General features: G+C 38.6%; 1 protein-coding gene across 3 annotated transcripts in view; it reads left to right on the top strand.

The window, feature by feature from the left end:
* Positions 1-14,870, top strand: part of LOC143744642 (xaa-Pro aminopeptidase 2-like) — a 47,600-nt gene that overhangs the window by 429 nt on the left and 32,301 nt on the right. For 2 of the 3 annotated variants that reach the window (XM_077236326.1, XM_077236324.1), the window contains exons 2-3: positions 12,934-13,137; positions 13,237-13,369. The gene's annotated coding sequence lies outside the window, so the exon portion shown is untranslated. Of the gene's footprint in view, positions 1-265; positions 345-12,933; positions 13,138-13,236; positions 13,370-14,870 lie in introns of all 3 variants that reach the window. The other variant, XM_077236325.1, reaches the window with a different exon arrangement.

Here is a 14,870-nt window from a genome sequence, read left to right as displayed (position 1 = left end):
CTCTTAAAAGATTAACCAGTGGCAAAAAACCTTAAAAGAACTTGCTGGAGGATTTTCTTCCTTTTAGGAAAAAATATGTGTGTATGCTATTTTAGGCAACTTCTAGTACTGAACTTGATGCAGTGAAGAACAGATCTTCTCAGATGTTGTATGATGGTCATTGTATTAGTTCGAGAGAGGATTACTGCTGAAATTTGTTTTAGTATGTGCCCTGTTTAATTTAGCTGAGAAAAGCAAATGAGTCCTGACCATTGATCCCTCTTAGATGGCTAATTGCCTAAATCTGATTGGTGTGAACATGCTGCATGCCATTCATCTGAAACGGCTTCGTCCTGGCCTAAAAGGTGAGGTCCGGTTCAATCTTCATTCACTTAACACTTTTTGTGTAGCTGACCAGATACAAACCAAAGCCTTGTTGAAACATCACAGCATATGTTGGTTAATGAGACTCATGTGTGTCGTCGGTTTCTCTGACATACCCTTCTTAATCTCATGATGGCTCTGAGGATAATGGGGGTATTTCGCTGGAGATACAGACAGACAGATAGCGGGCACTGTCGCAGGCTAACGCTAGCCAGCAAAGTTAATGCTCGGGGCGGGTTCCTCCGCATTTGCCTGCCATCTGTCGCTCAGGCAGAAGTCCAGCAGTACGACAGGACGTCCACCTGGGAATGTAGTTGCATGCACCATCATCCTCTATATGTCTGTAGATGCTCACCACTGCCCCCTAGTTAGATCTTGAATTTGGAGCAGGGATGTGCAAATCTGATGTGCATATTCATATTTGATGCATTCACAAAGTCACATTTGTTTATATAGCACTTTATACATTACAGATTTTTTCAAAGCAGCTTCACCATAATAAACAAGAAATTATGGAACAATAATGGAACAAATTAAATTTTAGCTGTAAAGCAACTCTACAGAAGGCAATCGTGTCATTATTTAGCTCAAGTTGTTTCAGACTAGCTTTGAGATTTTGGAATAGGGATACAGTGTTCGCTATGCGCAGGAATTTCACAGCAATGGCGGAACGCTGGTTTGCTTTGTTGTGGTTGGTACAAATCTTTGGTTTTGTTGTGTTTGACATCAGAAAAAAAGGAACCGTCCTTAATATGCTTCTGTGGTTTTGACATAAAAACTTCATTGCAAAATATCGCCAGGACGTAGCCTGCCATAATTATGTGAGATTGTTTGCATTGTTTTATGGACAATAGGTGTGTTAAGGGCCCCAATTCGTACCCTACAAAGCACCTACATACAAACTGTGCAAGATATACATTAAACCTCTTATCTACTTGTCAAACATTCTGTCCCATTCCTAATTGTAATAGAACTAATTTGGACTTAAAAACGGACTTAACGTGATAAAATGTATGTTATGTTATCACTTTTAATCACAATTACTCATCATATCATTCCAAACCTGTATGACTTTCTTCTGCGAAACACAAAAGATATTATTTTGATGAATGTTGGGAACCAAACAGTTTTGGTTACCATTGACTTTCATTATATGGACAGAAGCACTGACACATATTTCTCAAATTTTATATTAGGTGTCCTTAACTGCTACGTACTTACATAACAATAAATACAATGTAATTATTGTGTTGATGTTGTATTGGAAAACACAAAACGCTGCTATTGAGTTGGGATATGGGTAAGGTAAGACTCGTTTTGGTGGTATGGGCAGGTTAAAGTGAGTAATGAGGGCTAAGGGAAGGGTCAACAGAATAATTATAGATGTAATGACAGAGATTAATTACAGCTGCAATTAAATGCAGGTATTTTTAAAAGTTATAAGTACAACATGCATGTACACAGTAATTGCATTGTATCAAAATTATTAATTTAAATGTTAGTACATAGTAGTTAAAGGCACCTAAAGTGGGACCCAAATTATTATCTTTTATGTTTCACAGAAGAAAAAAGTCATATAGGTTTGGAACAACATGAGGGTGAGTAAATAACAGATTTTCCATTTTGGGGTGAAATATTCCTTTTAATCTTTATATTGGACTATTCTGGTTTCTTCAAAAACTTCTTTAAAAATGTCAAAAACATAGCATGAAGATTTAGCAGTTTGGATCTCTTATGTTACGGAATACAATCTTGGAAATGTAGTGAAGATGTGTGATGGGCAAAGTTATTTGCTATCTAGTTGAATTTTTTTTTGTTTGTTTTTTTGTTTTTTTGCTTTGCTTTTTTTAGTTGAATTTGCTCTTAATTTCCTGTCAGCACCCTGCCTTTCTCTCTGATGATTGGACACGGGATTGATTGGCTATGTCTCTGCCGCTGTCAGTTGCTCAGCAGTGTATATAATATTAGCAGATAACTTGTAAACATCAGAAGAATATTTTATGAGAGTCAATGGGGTCCCTTAACGCAGCTTCAATACAAGCTCACCAAAGTTTCTCTTGAATCTGTCACCTTGTAGAGATGAGGAGGGGGAATGCGTCATAAATCACTTTGTCAGGCACAGGGTCTTTGGCCTGAGGTCTCCCCTCAGACATGCACCATCACTTTGTATGTTGCTGCTGCCAGTGTGTTCCTGAAAGCATTGCATGTTCTCTACAGATGATCTCGCGTGGGAAGCTGACTGTCAAAACCCCTCCATGAACTGGGTGGCAATGTCTTCATGACTTAGCATGTGTTAGCGTATTAGACCTGCCTCAAGGGATTAGATCTTGTATACACTTTCTAATGTTATTATAGAATAGATTTTTTTGGGAAAAAACACATTTCAGAAGTGACATTTAAATCATGCTGCGGTTTAGTTGACATCACTTTACAGTCTAATCAATAGTAGCCGTGGTGTAAGTGTGAGCATGCATAATTGCGATTACTCTTACTGTAAGTCAGCGTCGCTCCGATGGGTTCTCTGATTTGGATCAGGTGCTGTTGGACAGAGCTGCATTGCAATATCTTTTGGGCTATAAATTGTTTAAAAGTTTACCGGTAATTGAATTAATTACATAAAATGCCTATTCATTTAAATTAATTGTCTTTTTGTTTTTTAGTGTTTTGTGCAATAAGCACTTTGTTTAACATTGTTAAAGTATAGAAAATTTGGCCATTGGCCCTGCTCCAATTGTAGAAATTTCTCAAAATGTATGTTGAGGGGGCATGATTAATTGATAATGGAAAAATTATAATCACAGTATAATTTTGTGTTTTTAAAAAAATCATAAAAAATACCGTTTTAAAAAGCACTATTAATAAAAAAAACATTGATACATACTTTTTATAATATTATAAATCATAAATAATGTTTGTTAAGATTTATTAAAGGAAGCATGATTGATTTATAAGCAATAAGTTGCTAAATAAATGTACATTTTAGAAATCATATTTTTTTGTTATTTTCTAACGGAGGCCTTAAGTAATTGATGGTGAATATTTATTTTAATTAGTGTTTTATTTATTTTTACTTTTGTTACATTTTGTAAAAAAAATATGTTTTTATGAATAAGTGAGTATTGATTAATGTTTAACATGTAAATTGACAGCCTTACTTTTGGAAATGATTAATATACTTGCAACTTTTTGCAAATGTCTGTCTCAGTTTGACCTAGGGCCAGACTTTTTAGGTGAGAAAGTTCAGCTGGTCTCAAGTCTGGGGCTCCTGGATTTTTAAGCAAGTTGGTGTTGATTGACAGGCAAACTTTCTGCCCCTTTTCAGTCAGGGTTCAATGCGGATGTCTGGTTAATGAGGTTGACTTGAGGATTATAATCAGACGGGGGATATTACTGACCATATGTGTCCGCGCTGATGAGCAAACCTCCCAGGCTCGAGGTGTCAAAAGGATATTTTTTGTTTCCTCTCAGTTCTTATTTACCATAGAGCTATACAGATCTGCGTCACTGCCCCCCAGGGGTGACTTAAACAGCCTAACGTCTATGACAGATAAATTATGCTAAACAGATTATTCATGTTTGCAAGACCTTCGAGGCACAGCATGGCCCTTCTGGAGTACCAGATCATCATATCTTTGCTTTCAGCATCCATGGCAAGGCAAGAAAATTTATTGTAATAGGTTCACAAAGGCCATAATAACTCAACTAAATAATCATAGGTGCATCTCTCCACTGGGATGATTAAAGCAATAATTTACTGAAAAATGTAATTTCAAACCCATATAACTTTAATAGTTTATGGGTGAACTGTTCCTTTAAATTTCCATTTTTGTGCTCTGATTACATTTGTCCGTGGGTATGTTCACCTATTACACTTTGAACAAAACATTTGATGAGAAAACCAGAGAGAATAAAGAGAGAAACAGAAATGTGAAAAGTAAAAAATAAAAAGGCGCCCTCAGAAGCGCACTGTGACATATGGAAGCTATCACAGGGCTATGCTCCCATCTGTGTCCACAGCCGCGGCTCGCTGGCACCCAAAAGCCACTGCGCAGGATGGGAGTAATCCATGGAAGAGGATCCATGGGATTGTGATGGGACTCAAAGTTCCCTGGAGACAGAGATTTAACCAGGAAGAGGGGAAGAAGTAGATGGATTATACTGGCGTTGGGTTAAGTGCAGATGTTCAGAGCTATTTACAGAAAACAGGTGCCCAGGCACTGAGAAAGGTTCAGCAAGGTCTTGCTTTTTGTCTGTCATGAATACTCCTCTTATGATGATAGTGCCAAATCTTGTGTTTGGAAATGTTGCAACACATGTACGTGTACAGTGTCATTTAATTGACTGTCCGTTCCAACAAAAAAAAAGTCCCATATAAATTTCAGCCCTTGTGTTTAAGTAAGGGACTGATCATAAAGGCATGAGTTAAAACTACACAAATTTGGCCAGAATCCACGTAATTTAAGATTCCCATGACTAAAACTTTGGGGAATGCTTTATTCCTGCAGGTTTAATCATAGTCTAACATTGCATTTAACCTCTTTACCATATTTTGTTCCTTTGTTGTTAAGAAATGAAACATGCCTAGCGATAAAGGGAACATCCTGTTTAATGCAACATACGTTTCAGAATTCCATACACAGTTTCTAAATGCTCTTGAAGGCACCGGTTAAGTGTTTGGTTCATGTGCGGTTTTGCTCTACTTGTCTGGTGCTTTTTGAGTCATTGGGATGTCGAGTGCCCCTGTCTCAACCTCTTTTCCTGCCCTGTTACTCACTGGACCACTTCAAGTTTTCTCGGAGTGAAAAATTTATTGCAGGTTGGTAAATTTTTTATGGCTCCATTTCAGTGGACCTTTGATGGCGTGCTGAGTTCTGTATCAACCCGGCGGCGACCAGCCCTTTACATTCTCACAAGCAGTCCCGTGAGGCCGTCTGACGCACACGCACCGAGTGAGCGTTGTCCTGTCTGATAAATCCCTGCGGACCAGACCTCAGTGATTTACTGCATGTCAAGAGTTGAGCTACTCTGGAACCAATGGCCCTACCAGACAAGTGGAAGTTTGTCGTTCTAAACATACCACACACTACAAATGATCTGTAAAGGAGAATGTATTCTGTTCTGTTTTGGGCACCCTTTTGGATGACCTCCCGTCTGAACATCTTTTCACTCTAACTCACGACAGCAGAACATTTGTCTCTGTCCATGATGTAGTCTGCTAAACATTAAGTTATTTTAGAATCTACGACTCGTTCCTAAACTGCGCATTTAGTGTCAAGTACAAAAACTGAGGTTGTTACAACCTACAGCACTGTAACACCATTAGAAAACATGGAGATGCATTTATAAAAATAAAAATAAACTCTTTCAGAATAATTTTTATCTTTTAAAAAATATCAACGTCCTACAAGCCTTTTTTTAACTCCACCCAATTTCATTTTAAGTAACAAAAAGCAAACATTGTATTCTAAAATAGCAAATGAGTGCATAAAACAAGAACAATTAAACATAATAGAAAGTGCATGTTGGAGATTTTTTTATTGGAAGAGAAAAAAAGCAAACAATACAATACTTCCATTCACAAATACAATTGACCCCCGCTTTTCTCCCTCTTTTAAACATATATGCACATGTATAAGAGCAAATATACACACATGCAATAATAATAATAATAATAAAAAAATAATAAATGAATCAAAACCAAAACACTCTAATTAGATTGTAGGAGAAAAAAATTAAATTAGAACACATGAGTACCGTTTAATAAACAATATTCCCCAACCCACTCCCCCACTCAGCTCACCACGACCAACACACATAATACTGGTTATTTATGTTATACAAACAGTACAACAATAACAGGCACACATTCAATTGGGTAGTACCACTAAATTAGTGAAATAGGCAATAAAGGGTTGCCATTTATGGAAACATTTGACTACATCCTCTCAACGTGTATTTAATTTTCTCCAGTTTTAAAGAATACATAGTGTCTCTGAGCCATCGGGAGATAGAAGGATATTTAGCAAACTTCCAATGCATCAATAAGGAGCGTCTTGCTAGTAAGGATGTGAAAGCTATGATGTCCTTTTGTGTAGGGTTAAGTGCCAATGAGGGGTCAGGAATCCAAAAACAGTAATCAGAGGGCGAGGATGGAGATTTACCCTAAGAACAGAGGACTTAATATTAAAATATCCCACCCAGAAATCTTCCAAATCAGGACAAAAAAAACATGTGACTAAGATGACAAGGAGAGCCATGGCATTTATTACATTTGTCTTACCCTTCCAGATAGATTCCAGATAGTCTAAGCTTAGAGAAATGTACCCTATTTAAGACCTTAAATTGAATAAGTCCAAGACGAGCACAAGAGGTGGTAGAACGTATCGTTTCTATGGCCTGTTCCCAGGACTCCTCATGTATTTGTATTCCCCTTTCCCATGTACTCTTAAGTTTGGCATTTGAGTGGTCGCCAAATGCTAAGATAATGTCATACAGCTTTGAAATGATTCCTCTATGATGAGGGACAAATGAAAGCATGGTTTCCCACCGATGCCCTGGTGGTGAAGAGGGGAAATTGGGGAAACACTTAGCCACAAAGTCGCGAGTTTGAAAATAGCGAAACAGATGAGTAACAGGGAGTTCATAGCGAGATGACAAATTGGTAAAACTATCAAAGACACCATCTACATATAAATCTCTAAATTGTGTAATACCCTTGTCATACCACAGTGAAAAAGTCGAGTCCGAAAGTGATGGAGGAAATAAATGGTTGTTATTCATAGGACCCGAGGAAGATAATACAAATAATACAAATGTCGTCTAAATTGATACCAGATTTTGATTGTGTTAAGAACCACTTGATTATCAGTATATAGAGAAGGTTTTGTAGGTAAAGAGGAATAGTAGAGTAGAGCAGGTATAGAAGATCCCCTACAGGATGATAGTTCCAATTTACACCAAGAGGATCCAGGGGATTTTAACCAGTAGCAAAGTTTATGGATGTGAGCTGCCCAATAGTAAGTTAGAAAATTAGGTAATGCAAGTCCTCCACTAAGTCTACATCTCTGCAGTAGAGTTTTACGAATCCTAGGAGATTTTCCACCTCAAATGAAAGAGCAAATTATCTTATCAAGTGAGTCAAAAAAAATGTAATAGAATAGAAATTTTGGTAAAATATTCATTTTTACAACATTGATCTTACCGATTAATGAAAGGGGGAGGTTACCCCATCTTTGAATATTGGATGTAATCTTAGAAATAAGGGTAGTGAAATTCGCAGATGCAAGGCTAGATAAAGAACGAGTCACTTTGTTTTTTTGTGTGTTCTTAAGCATTTAGAGAGAGAAACAAATTAGTAAATGTTATATAAGGCATTTCAGAATGTTTGTAAACTGCTCGGTTACTATCGTAACCTCAGTTCCCTGAGAGTGGGAACGAGTATTGCGTAGCTATACGCAGTGGGGAAACTCCTTTTCCTCGATTTACTGAAGCTTATATGTAAAACACATTTGTAGCTGCACAGCTAGCACATTGAGCGTCTGACGGAGCGGGATGCGTCATTGAGCGTGATGACACGGCGTTTCAGCCAGTGCTGCAGCGGGCGCATGCGCAGTAATCCCATACGGAGTACTGACTATGCTGCTGCCATGAGACCGAGAAGTTTCTGAAATTTCTTCATGCGCGCTCTGAACGAGGCTGCAAGCGTCTGCACAAAGACCACGCTCTGACTGGGGGTCAGTTTGCTCTTTGAAACATTGATTGTGAGACCCAGTCATTCTAAATGGCCGAGAATCAAATCCCTGTGAGCTAGTAGCTCGGCTCTCGACTGTGCCAGCACCAGCCAGTTGTCGAGATAATTTAGCATGTGCACTCCCTGAAATCTCAGGGGAGAGAGCGCTGCATCCATACACTTCGTGAATGTACGGGGTGCCAGTAACAGACCGAACGGCAGAACGGTGTATTGATTAGCCTGACCCTCGAAGGCGAATCTCAAGAATGGCCTGTTACGAGGGTTTATCTGAATGTGAAAGTATGCATCTTTCAGAACCATTGTAACAAACCAATCCCCCGGGCGAACTTGCATGAGGATGTGTTTGATAGTTAACATTTTGAAAGGCCGTCTCAAGAGAGCATTGTTCAAAAGTCACAAATCTAGTATGGGTCTGAGACCGCTGACTTTTTTCGGGGCTAGCGCGAGACACGAGCCCTCTCTCTTTACCTGTGGTGCTAGGACGACTTCGGCGGCACAGCATCGAGCACGACGCTGGTTCGCAGGGGGCGTGGCCGGCGTGCGTTCACAAACATCCATGCTCTCCGGTTGCCGTTGGTTGCACCGCCGTCTCGTGAGAGAGCTAGCCGCGTCCGCAGCACGGCGATGGGCATGATCTCGCAGGTCGAACATCCGCCGGCAGATAGTGCATTCTCGTGGTCGACTCCCAGGCATGAAATTCATCTCGTGTGTCCCATGGTGGTCCACCGGAAGGGGAGGGACTTAGGCTCTCTATAGAACTTATGCACCAGAGAAACGAGGGCGCCGCCATTTTTAGAATATTGTCTTTGAACTTCCGTTTTTGCGTTCGCTCTGTATATTTCTATGGTATCTTTCCAGGAGTAATTAGCTGGTGAAGTTGATGTACTTATTGTAGAGTTAACGAAAGTTATCATGAGCATTGTAATGTTTATCATAAGCATTGTAAAGCATATGTCTTAACAAATGGACCTTGGAAATTTTTTAAGTGAGCCGTTCATTCATAACTACGCAAGATCGCTGTGAAAATACAGACCGGAAGCGAGCTCAGTGCTGAAAAGGGGCGTGGCTACATAAGGTCTATAGGCTGATCAAATAAAACAAAAGACTGCTGATTCAGTTGACTCCGTTCTGTTGTTTAAAGGGATAGTTCACCCAACAATGAGAATTCTGTCATTAATTACTCACCCTCATGTCGTTCCAAACTTGTAAGACCTTCGTTCATCTTCGGAACTCAAATTAAGTTATTTTTGATGAAATCCGGTGGCTCAGGAGGGGCTCCATTGACAGCTATTTAATTAACACTTTGAAGGCCCAAAAAGGTAGGAAACCCGCGTTAAAATAGTCCATGTGATTACAGCTGTTCAACTGAAGCGACGATAATACTTTTTGTGCGCCAAAAAAACAAAATATCGACTTTATTCAGTCATGTCTTCTCTTCTGTATCAGTCTCCGACGCACGTTCACAAGAGCACCACGATGCATGCGTCATCAACATGCACATGCGTCGTGGTGCTCTCGTGAACGTGCGCATTTTTGAACGAATGTGTATGGATGTGTATCACCTCTCAATGTGTACAGGTTTGGAACGACACGAGGTTGAGTATTTAATGACAGAATTCTTGGGTGAACTAATCCTTTAACATTCATCAACTTAAACATGAACCAAATGCAGAATGTTTTTTTCTATTTATTTAAAGATCCCTTTTCACAGGATATAATATAAAACTATGGTGTCTCCAGAATGTGTCTGTGAAATTTCAACTCAAAATACCCCACAGATCATTTATTTTAGCTTGTCAAAGTTGCCTCTTTTTGGGTGTGAGCAAAAACCCACCGTTTTTGTGTGTGTCCCTTTAAATGCAAATGAAATGAGTTGCTGCTTCCCACCTCAGTTCAGAAGACGACGATTCTTTACACAAGCTTGGATACTCGGCACAAAGCACGCGAATTTCAGTTAAATTTCAGAAATAACAGGAGCGGATTGCAGCCTTATGGAGACACTCAGGATGAGGTTGCAACTTTTAGACTGCACCTGGACCAGAGCATGTGAGCAAAGTGTAGCGCCAGTAGCGGTGTGACACTCAGCTCAATATTCCGCTATGCACGTGCACTCCACTCAGTCTCTCGCGTCCCAAGCCAACGCTCAACTGATGAATCGCTCACGCTCACTGGTAAAACAAATCCCGCTCAGATCCCGCTCAGACATAAAATGTCTCTGTAGGCTACTTTGCTTTCTGTTTGTAATTTGTAATGAATATCTGGAATAAATGTATCATTTACAGTAGCTAGGATTGTAAAGAGAAGTTATTCCGGGGTGATTCTGAATAAAAGTCTGTTCTTTTTATTCATTTAAATGCATTAAATTAACTTAATTAAAAAACATGTCTAGCCCTTTGGCAAACTTGCTTATTAAATGCAATAACTGAAAAGGTATATTTGATATTCGTTATTTTATTTCCGTGAACATAACTGCAGTTGCAAAACGGGCCTATTAAAACGCGCGCGCGCTCACGCACGCACACAAAAACAAGATGCATGTTATGCATATAAGGCTCGCAACTTCCTTAAAACAATATTTGAACTCCATAACCAACCCACTATTGCTTTAGCTAATTCACCGATTCTCGGCGCTGAGCGGAATCTTCAGAAAGGCGCTCTCCGCTCAGGGGAAGTATTACCGCTCCGCTCACATGCTCTGACCTGGTCGTTTCTGAATGGTTAGTTAGTGGATACATTTGTGTAGTTGTTGTGGAGTTATATTGACTACGTTTACATGCAGCCAATAACCCATTCAAAACGGGGATATTAGCAATAACCCGGTCAGGCACGGCCATGTAAACACCGGCAAAAACCCGAATATGCTCATATCCTGGATTTTAAAAACTGGGATATGATACCTGGGGTACCCCTTTTCTAACCCGAATTTTTGGTCATGTAAACGCGTATCGGCATATCCCCATAATGATTTGTGTTCTGCGCATGTTCTATTCGCAAGGAATCCTGGTCTTTTGAGTAGAGGAACTTCTCGGCGCATACAAAAACCCGCATGCAGTAACGTTATACCGGAAGTAAACATGGCGAGACGCAGCACAGCATACTTTTGGAGCGAGTTCAGTAACAGCACCAAAGCGCAAACAAACGCTATCTGCCCCGAACTATTCATTATACGCGTGCTGCTGCTGTTGTTGTTGTCTTTGGATACAGAAAGAAGAATCGGAAATGACGCATATTGCGTCTTAAGGTTGTCCGTACATCCAGGCGCTAACCGTGCGTCGCCGTTTACATCGGGATATTGCAATTCCATGTATACAGGATTAACTTTCTCTGCTCACGATGTAAACGGGTTATTCCTAATGTTTCAGAAACCCGAATACTAGTGAAATTAACCCGACCATAACCCGAAAATTGGCTGCATGTAAACGTAGTCAGTAGTCACTGTTGTCGCTTGCGAAAACCTAATGGCGATTGGCGGTGCCATTGGTGGAAACGTCCAGATTAAGGGGCGGTAATATTGAAGTAAAATCCCCTTTCTACGTCAGAAGGGAAGCGAAATCTGATCGTCTTATTTTTTGACATGCTTGCAGAGAAAGGCTTACCAAAACAAAGTTACTGGGTTGCCACTTTTCACGTTTTCTGGGTTGGTAGATGCACCGGGGACCCGAGTATAGCACTTAAACACGGAAAAAGTCAGATTTTCATGATATGTCCCATTTAAAATTGTTTTTTGCTCTATAAATCATTCATATTTGTAGATTTACAGAGGATGGAGGTCATGTACAACACTATATAAAAGTTTGGGTCAGTAAGATCTTTTTTTTTTAAAGAACTTAATACTTTTATTCAGCAAGGTTTTTTTGTTAAATTGATCTGAAGTGACCTTAAAGATATTTGCCGTGTTACAATAGATTTCTTTTAAAAATAAATGATGTTTATCAAATAAATAAATATATCAAATAAATGAATTAAAAAATCCTGGAAAAAAAATAAGCAGCACAAATGTTTTCAACATTGATGATAATAAGAAGGTCTGTGTGTGTGTGTGTGTGTGTGTGTGTGTGTGTGTGTGTGTGTGTGTGTGTGTGTGTGTGTGTGTGTGTGTGTGTGTGTGTGTGTGTGTGTGTGTGTGTGTGTGTGTGTGTGTGTGTGTGTTTGTGTGTGTTTTACCTCTGTTATGGGGACCCAATATCCCTACAAGTACCCTATAGTAATAAATACCAGTAAAGTTTGACCTTGTGGGGTCATTTCTTTGGCCCCAATGAGGAAATAATCTTGTAAATCAAACAGAATTATCTGGAATTATTTGAAAAATCTAAAATAGCAGAAAGTTTTCCGTGATATGTTAGTGAAGGGGGATAGAATATACAGTTTGTACAGTAAAAAAATATTGTTTCTGTGGAATGTCCCCATAAAACATGGAAACCGTGTGTGTGAGAGAGAGAGAGAGTTTGACCTAAACTCGTAGACCTCCCCTAAGGCTACACTGCTTGGGCCCCTGTGTTAACACCTCTCAGGGCTGGACACACCTGTCATTGATTAGCATGAGTGTGTAACCAATGCGGTATGCCTTCCCTCATAAAACAATACATCCCATTTCAGCTTTGCTACAAGCTGACCCAATGTATATACTTATTTTACACATAATTACCACCATACCAACTTGTAGTTCCCTGAAGCCACGGAAATTCTATTGGCTGTAAAGCAGTTTGTTGTGTGTGTGAGTGCATGTGTATGTGCTTATTGAGGCCCCACTAATGTGTCTCATATAACATGCAGCATGATGATGGTCAACCTTAATTTCTGCACTATATTTGTTGTTGCAGCTCTTGTCTGAGACCACATCCCTCAACTACAGCGCTCTGCATCGACGGTGCATGTAAAAAAGAGCAGCTGCTCCTCTTCGAACCATGCTTTGAATGTATGCATCAGTCCCAAAGTAGCAAAGTAGATCCCCATGTCAAAACCTCAGGAAGATGCCGGTCCCACAGGAACCGGACTGACCACCGCCATCTGCACTTGACGAGCAGGCCAGCTTCTTTTCTTATCGTCAGGAAGTTGTGAGGTGGGAGGTATTTCTGTTTGTTTGTTTTGCAAATCTATTTGTTTCCGCTAATGCAAACAATTAGGTGACATCCTATGACAGAACGATCACGGGTCCGGCTGCAGATGGACATGCTGCTCTACTGTAATGGGCTCAGCAATCAACACAGTCTGATGAAACACTGTGACAACTTGGCAGAGGCTTCACCAGTGACTAAGGTGACCACGTTCAAGGTTGACATTTTGGGCAACAAACAGGAAGCTGAGATTCTTTAATACTTCAATAGATCTTCTCCCATAACATGATGGTAACGAAGCAGCAGAAACAAAAATATGGCTAATTAATCTCATAGGACATGGATTATTTTTGGGGAGGGGAGGGAATATAAATTTTAGCATTATTTATTTGTGTGTATATATATATATATATATATATATATATATATATATATATATATATATATATATATATATATACACACACACACACAATTGAAACTCAAAAAATTTGAATATTGTGAAAAAGTTATAAATGAAATTTGAAAAATTTGAATATTGTCCAAAAGTTATGAATGAAAACCCCAAATTCAAAATCTCATGAAATCAATAAAAAAAAAGGATTTTAAATATAGAAATGTTGGCCCTCTGAAAAGTATAATCATGCATATGTATATAGTTATATCTATACTAAATATATTAGTTTCACCTTTTAATTTGAATGACTGAAATACACAAACTTTTGCACGAAAATGTTTTCAAGTTTCACCTGTATGTGTGTGTATATTTATTTTTATTTTTATTTATATATATATATATATATATATATATATATATATATATATATATATATATATATATATATATATATATATTATTTGTAAAGCTCAATTTTCAGCTGCCATTTCTCCAGTCTTCAGTGTCACATGATCCAGAAATCATTCCAATATGCTGATTTGGTGATTAAGGTTTCCACAATTTTATTATGGCAACCATAACAATTTTTTTAGGATTCTTTGATGAATAGAAAGTTGAAAAGAACTTTTCATTTAAAAAAATCTTACTGACCCCAAACTTTTGAACAGTAGTGTATATAATTTAAATATTTATGTTCATTTATAACTAATATTTGAAGCCTATTATAAATTATATAGACAACGTGTTTAGTTTATAGACATTATTTTTTAATTCCATATCTCACTATCTATTGTGTATTTATGACATTGCATCAAAAAGGAAATTTCAGTTCCTTTTGGACTGAGTGAAAAGTTGGCTGCCCACTTTAGTGTTTGTTATTGTTAATCAGCACCTTGTGGTCCAGAGTCCAATATTCAAACCATGCTGTTTTCCTGGAGTTTACTCTGTCTACCACCAATACCTTTTCAGACTCCTGGCCAAAAAACGCATAGGTGCTCCATTAATAATATTTTTTTTGGTTAACAGTAGAAAGAACATGTGGTGTTTACCTCCTGTGGCTTAAAGCTTTGATTTGAATGAGTTTGCTGATTCCCACTCAGAATCAACCAATTCAATACATTTACAGAAATATATTGTAAATCTGAAATGGCTTTTCTGCTGTCATCACAGCCATTTATGCATCCTGTGGGCTTATTTGTTTGGCCCAGTGTCATATGCATTCATGCGGAGAAAGAACCAATTATGTGTAATTTCTGCTTTTAAGCCCATCTCCCATAATCACCATGGTGATATTTTAAATGTGATT

Source organism: Siphateles boraxobius, unplaced genomic scaffold (assembly GCF_051911475.1).
Source record: "Siphateles boraxobius isolate OS27281-9 unplaced genomic scaffold, OSU_SipBor_1 2, whole genome shotgun sequence".
Taxonomy (NCBI): Eukaryota; Metazoa; Chordata; class Actinopteri; order Cypriniformes; family Leuciscidae; genus Siphateles; species Siphateles boraxobius.
This window is presented reverse-complemented; position numbering and strand designations above follow the sequence as displayed.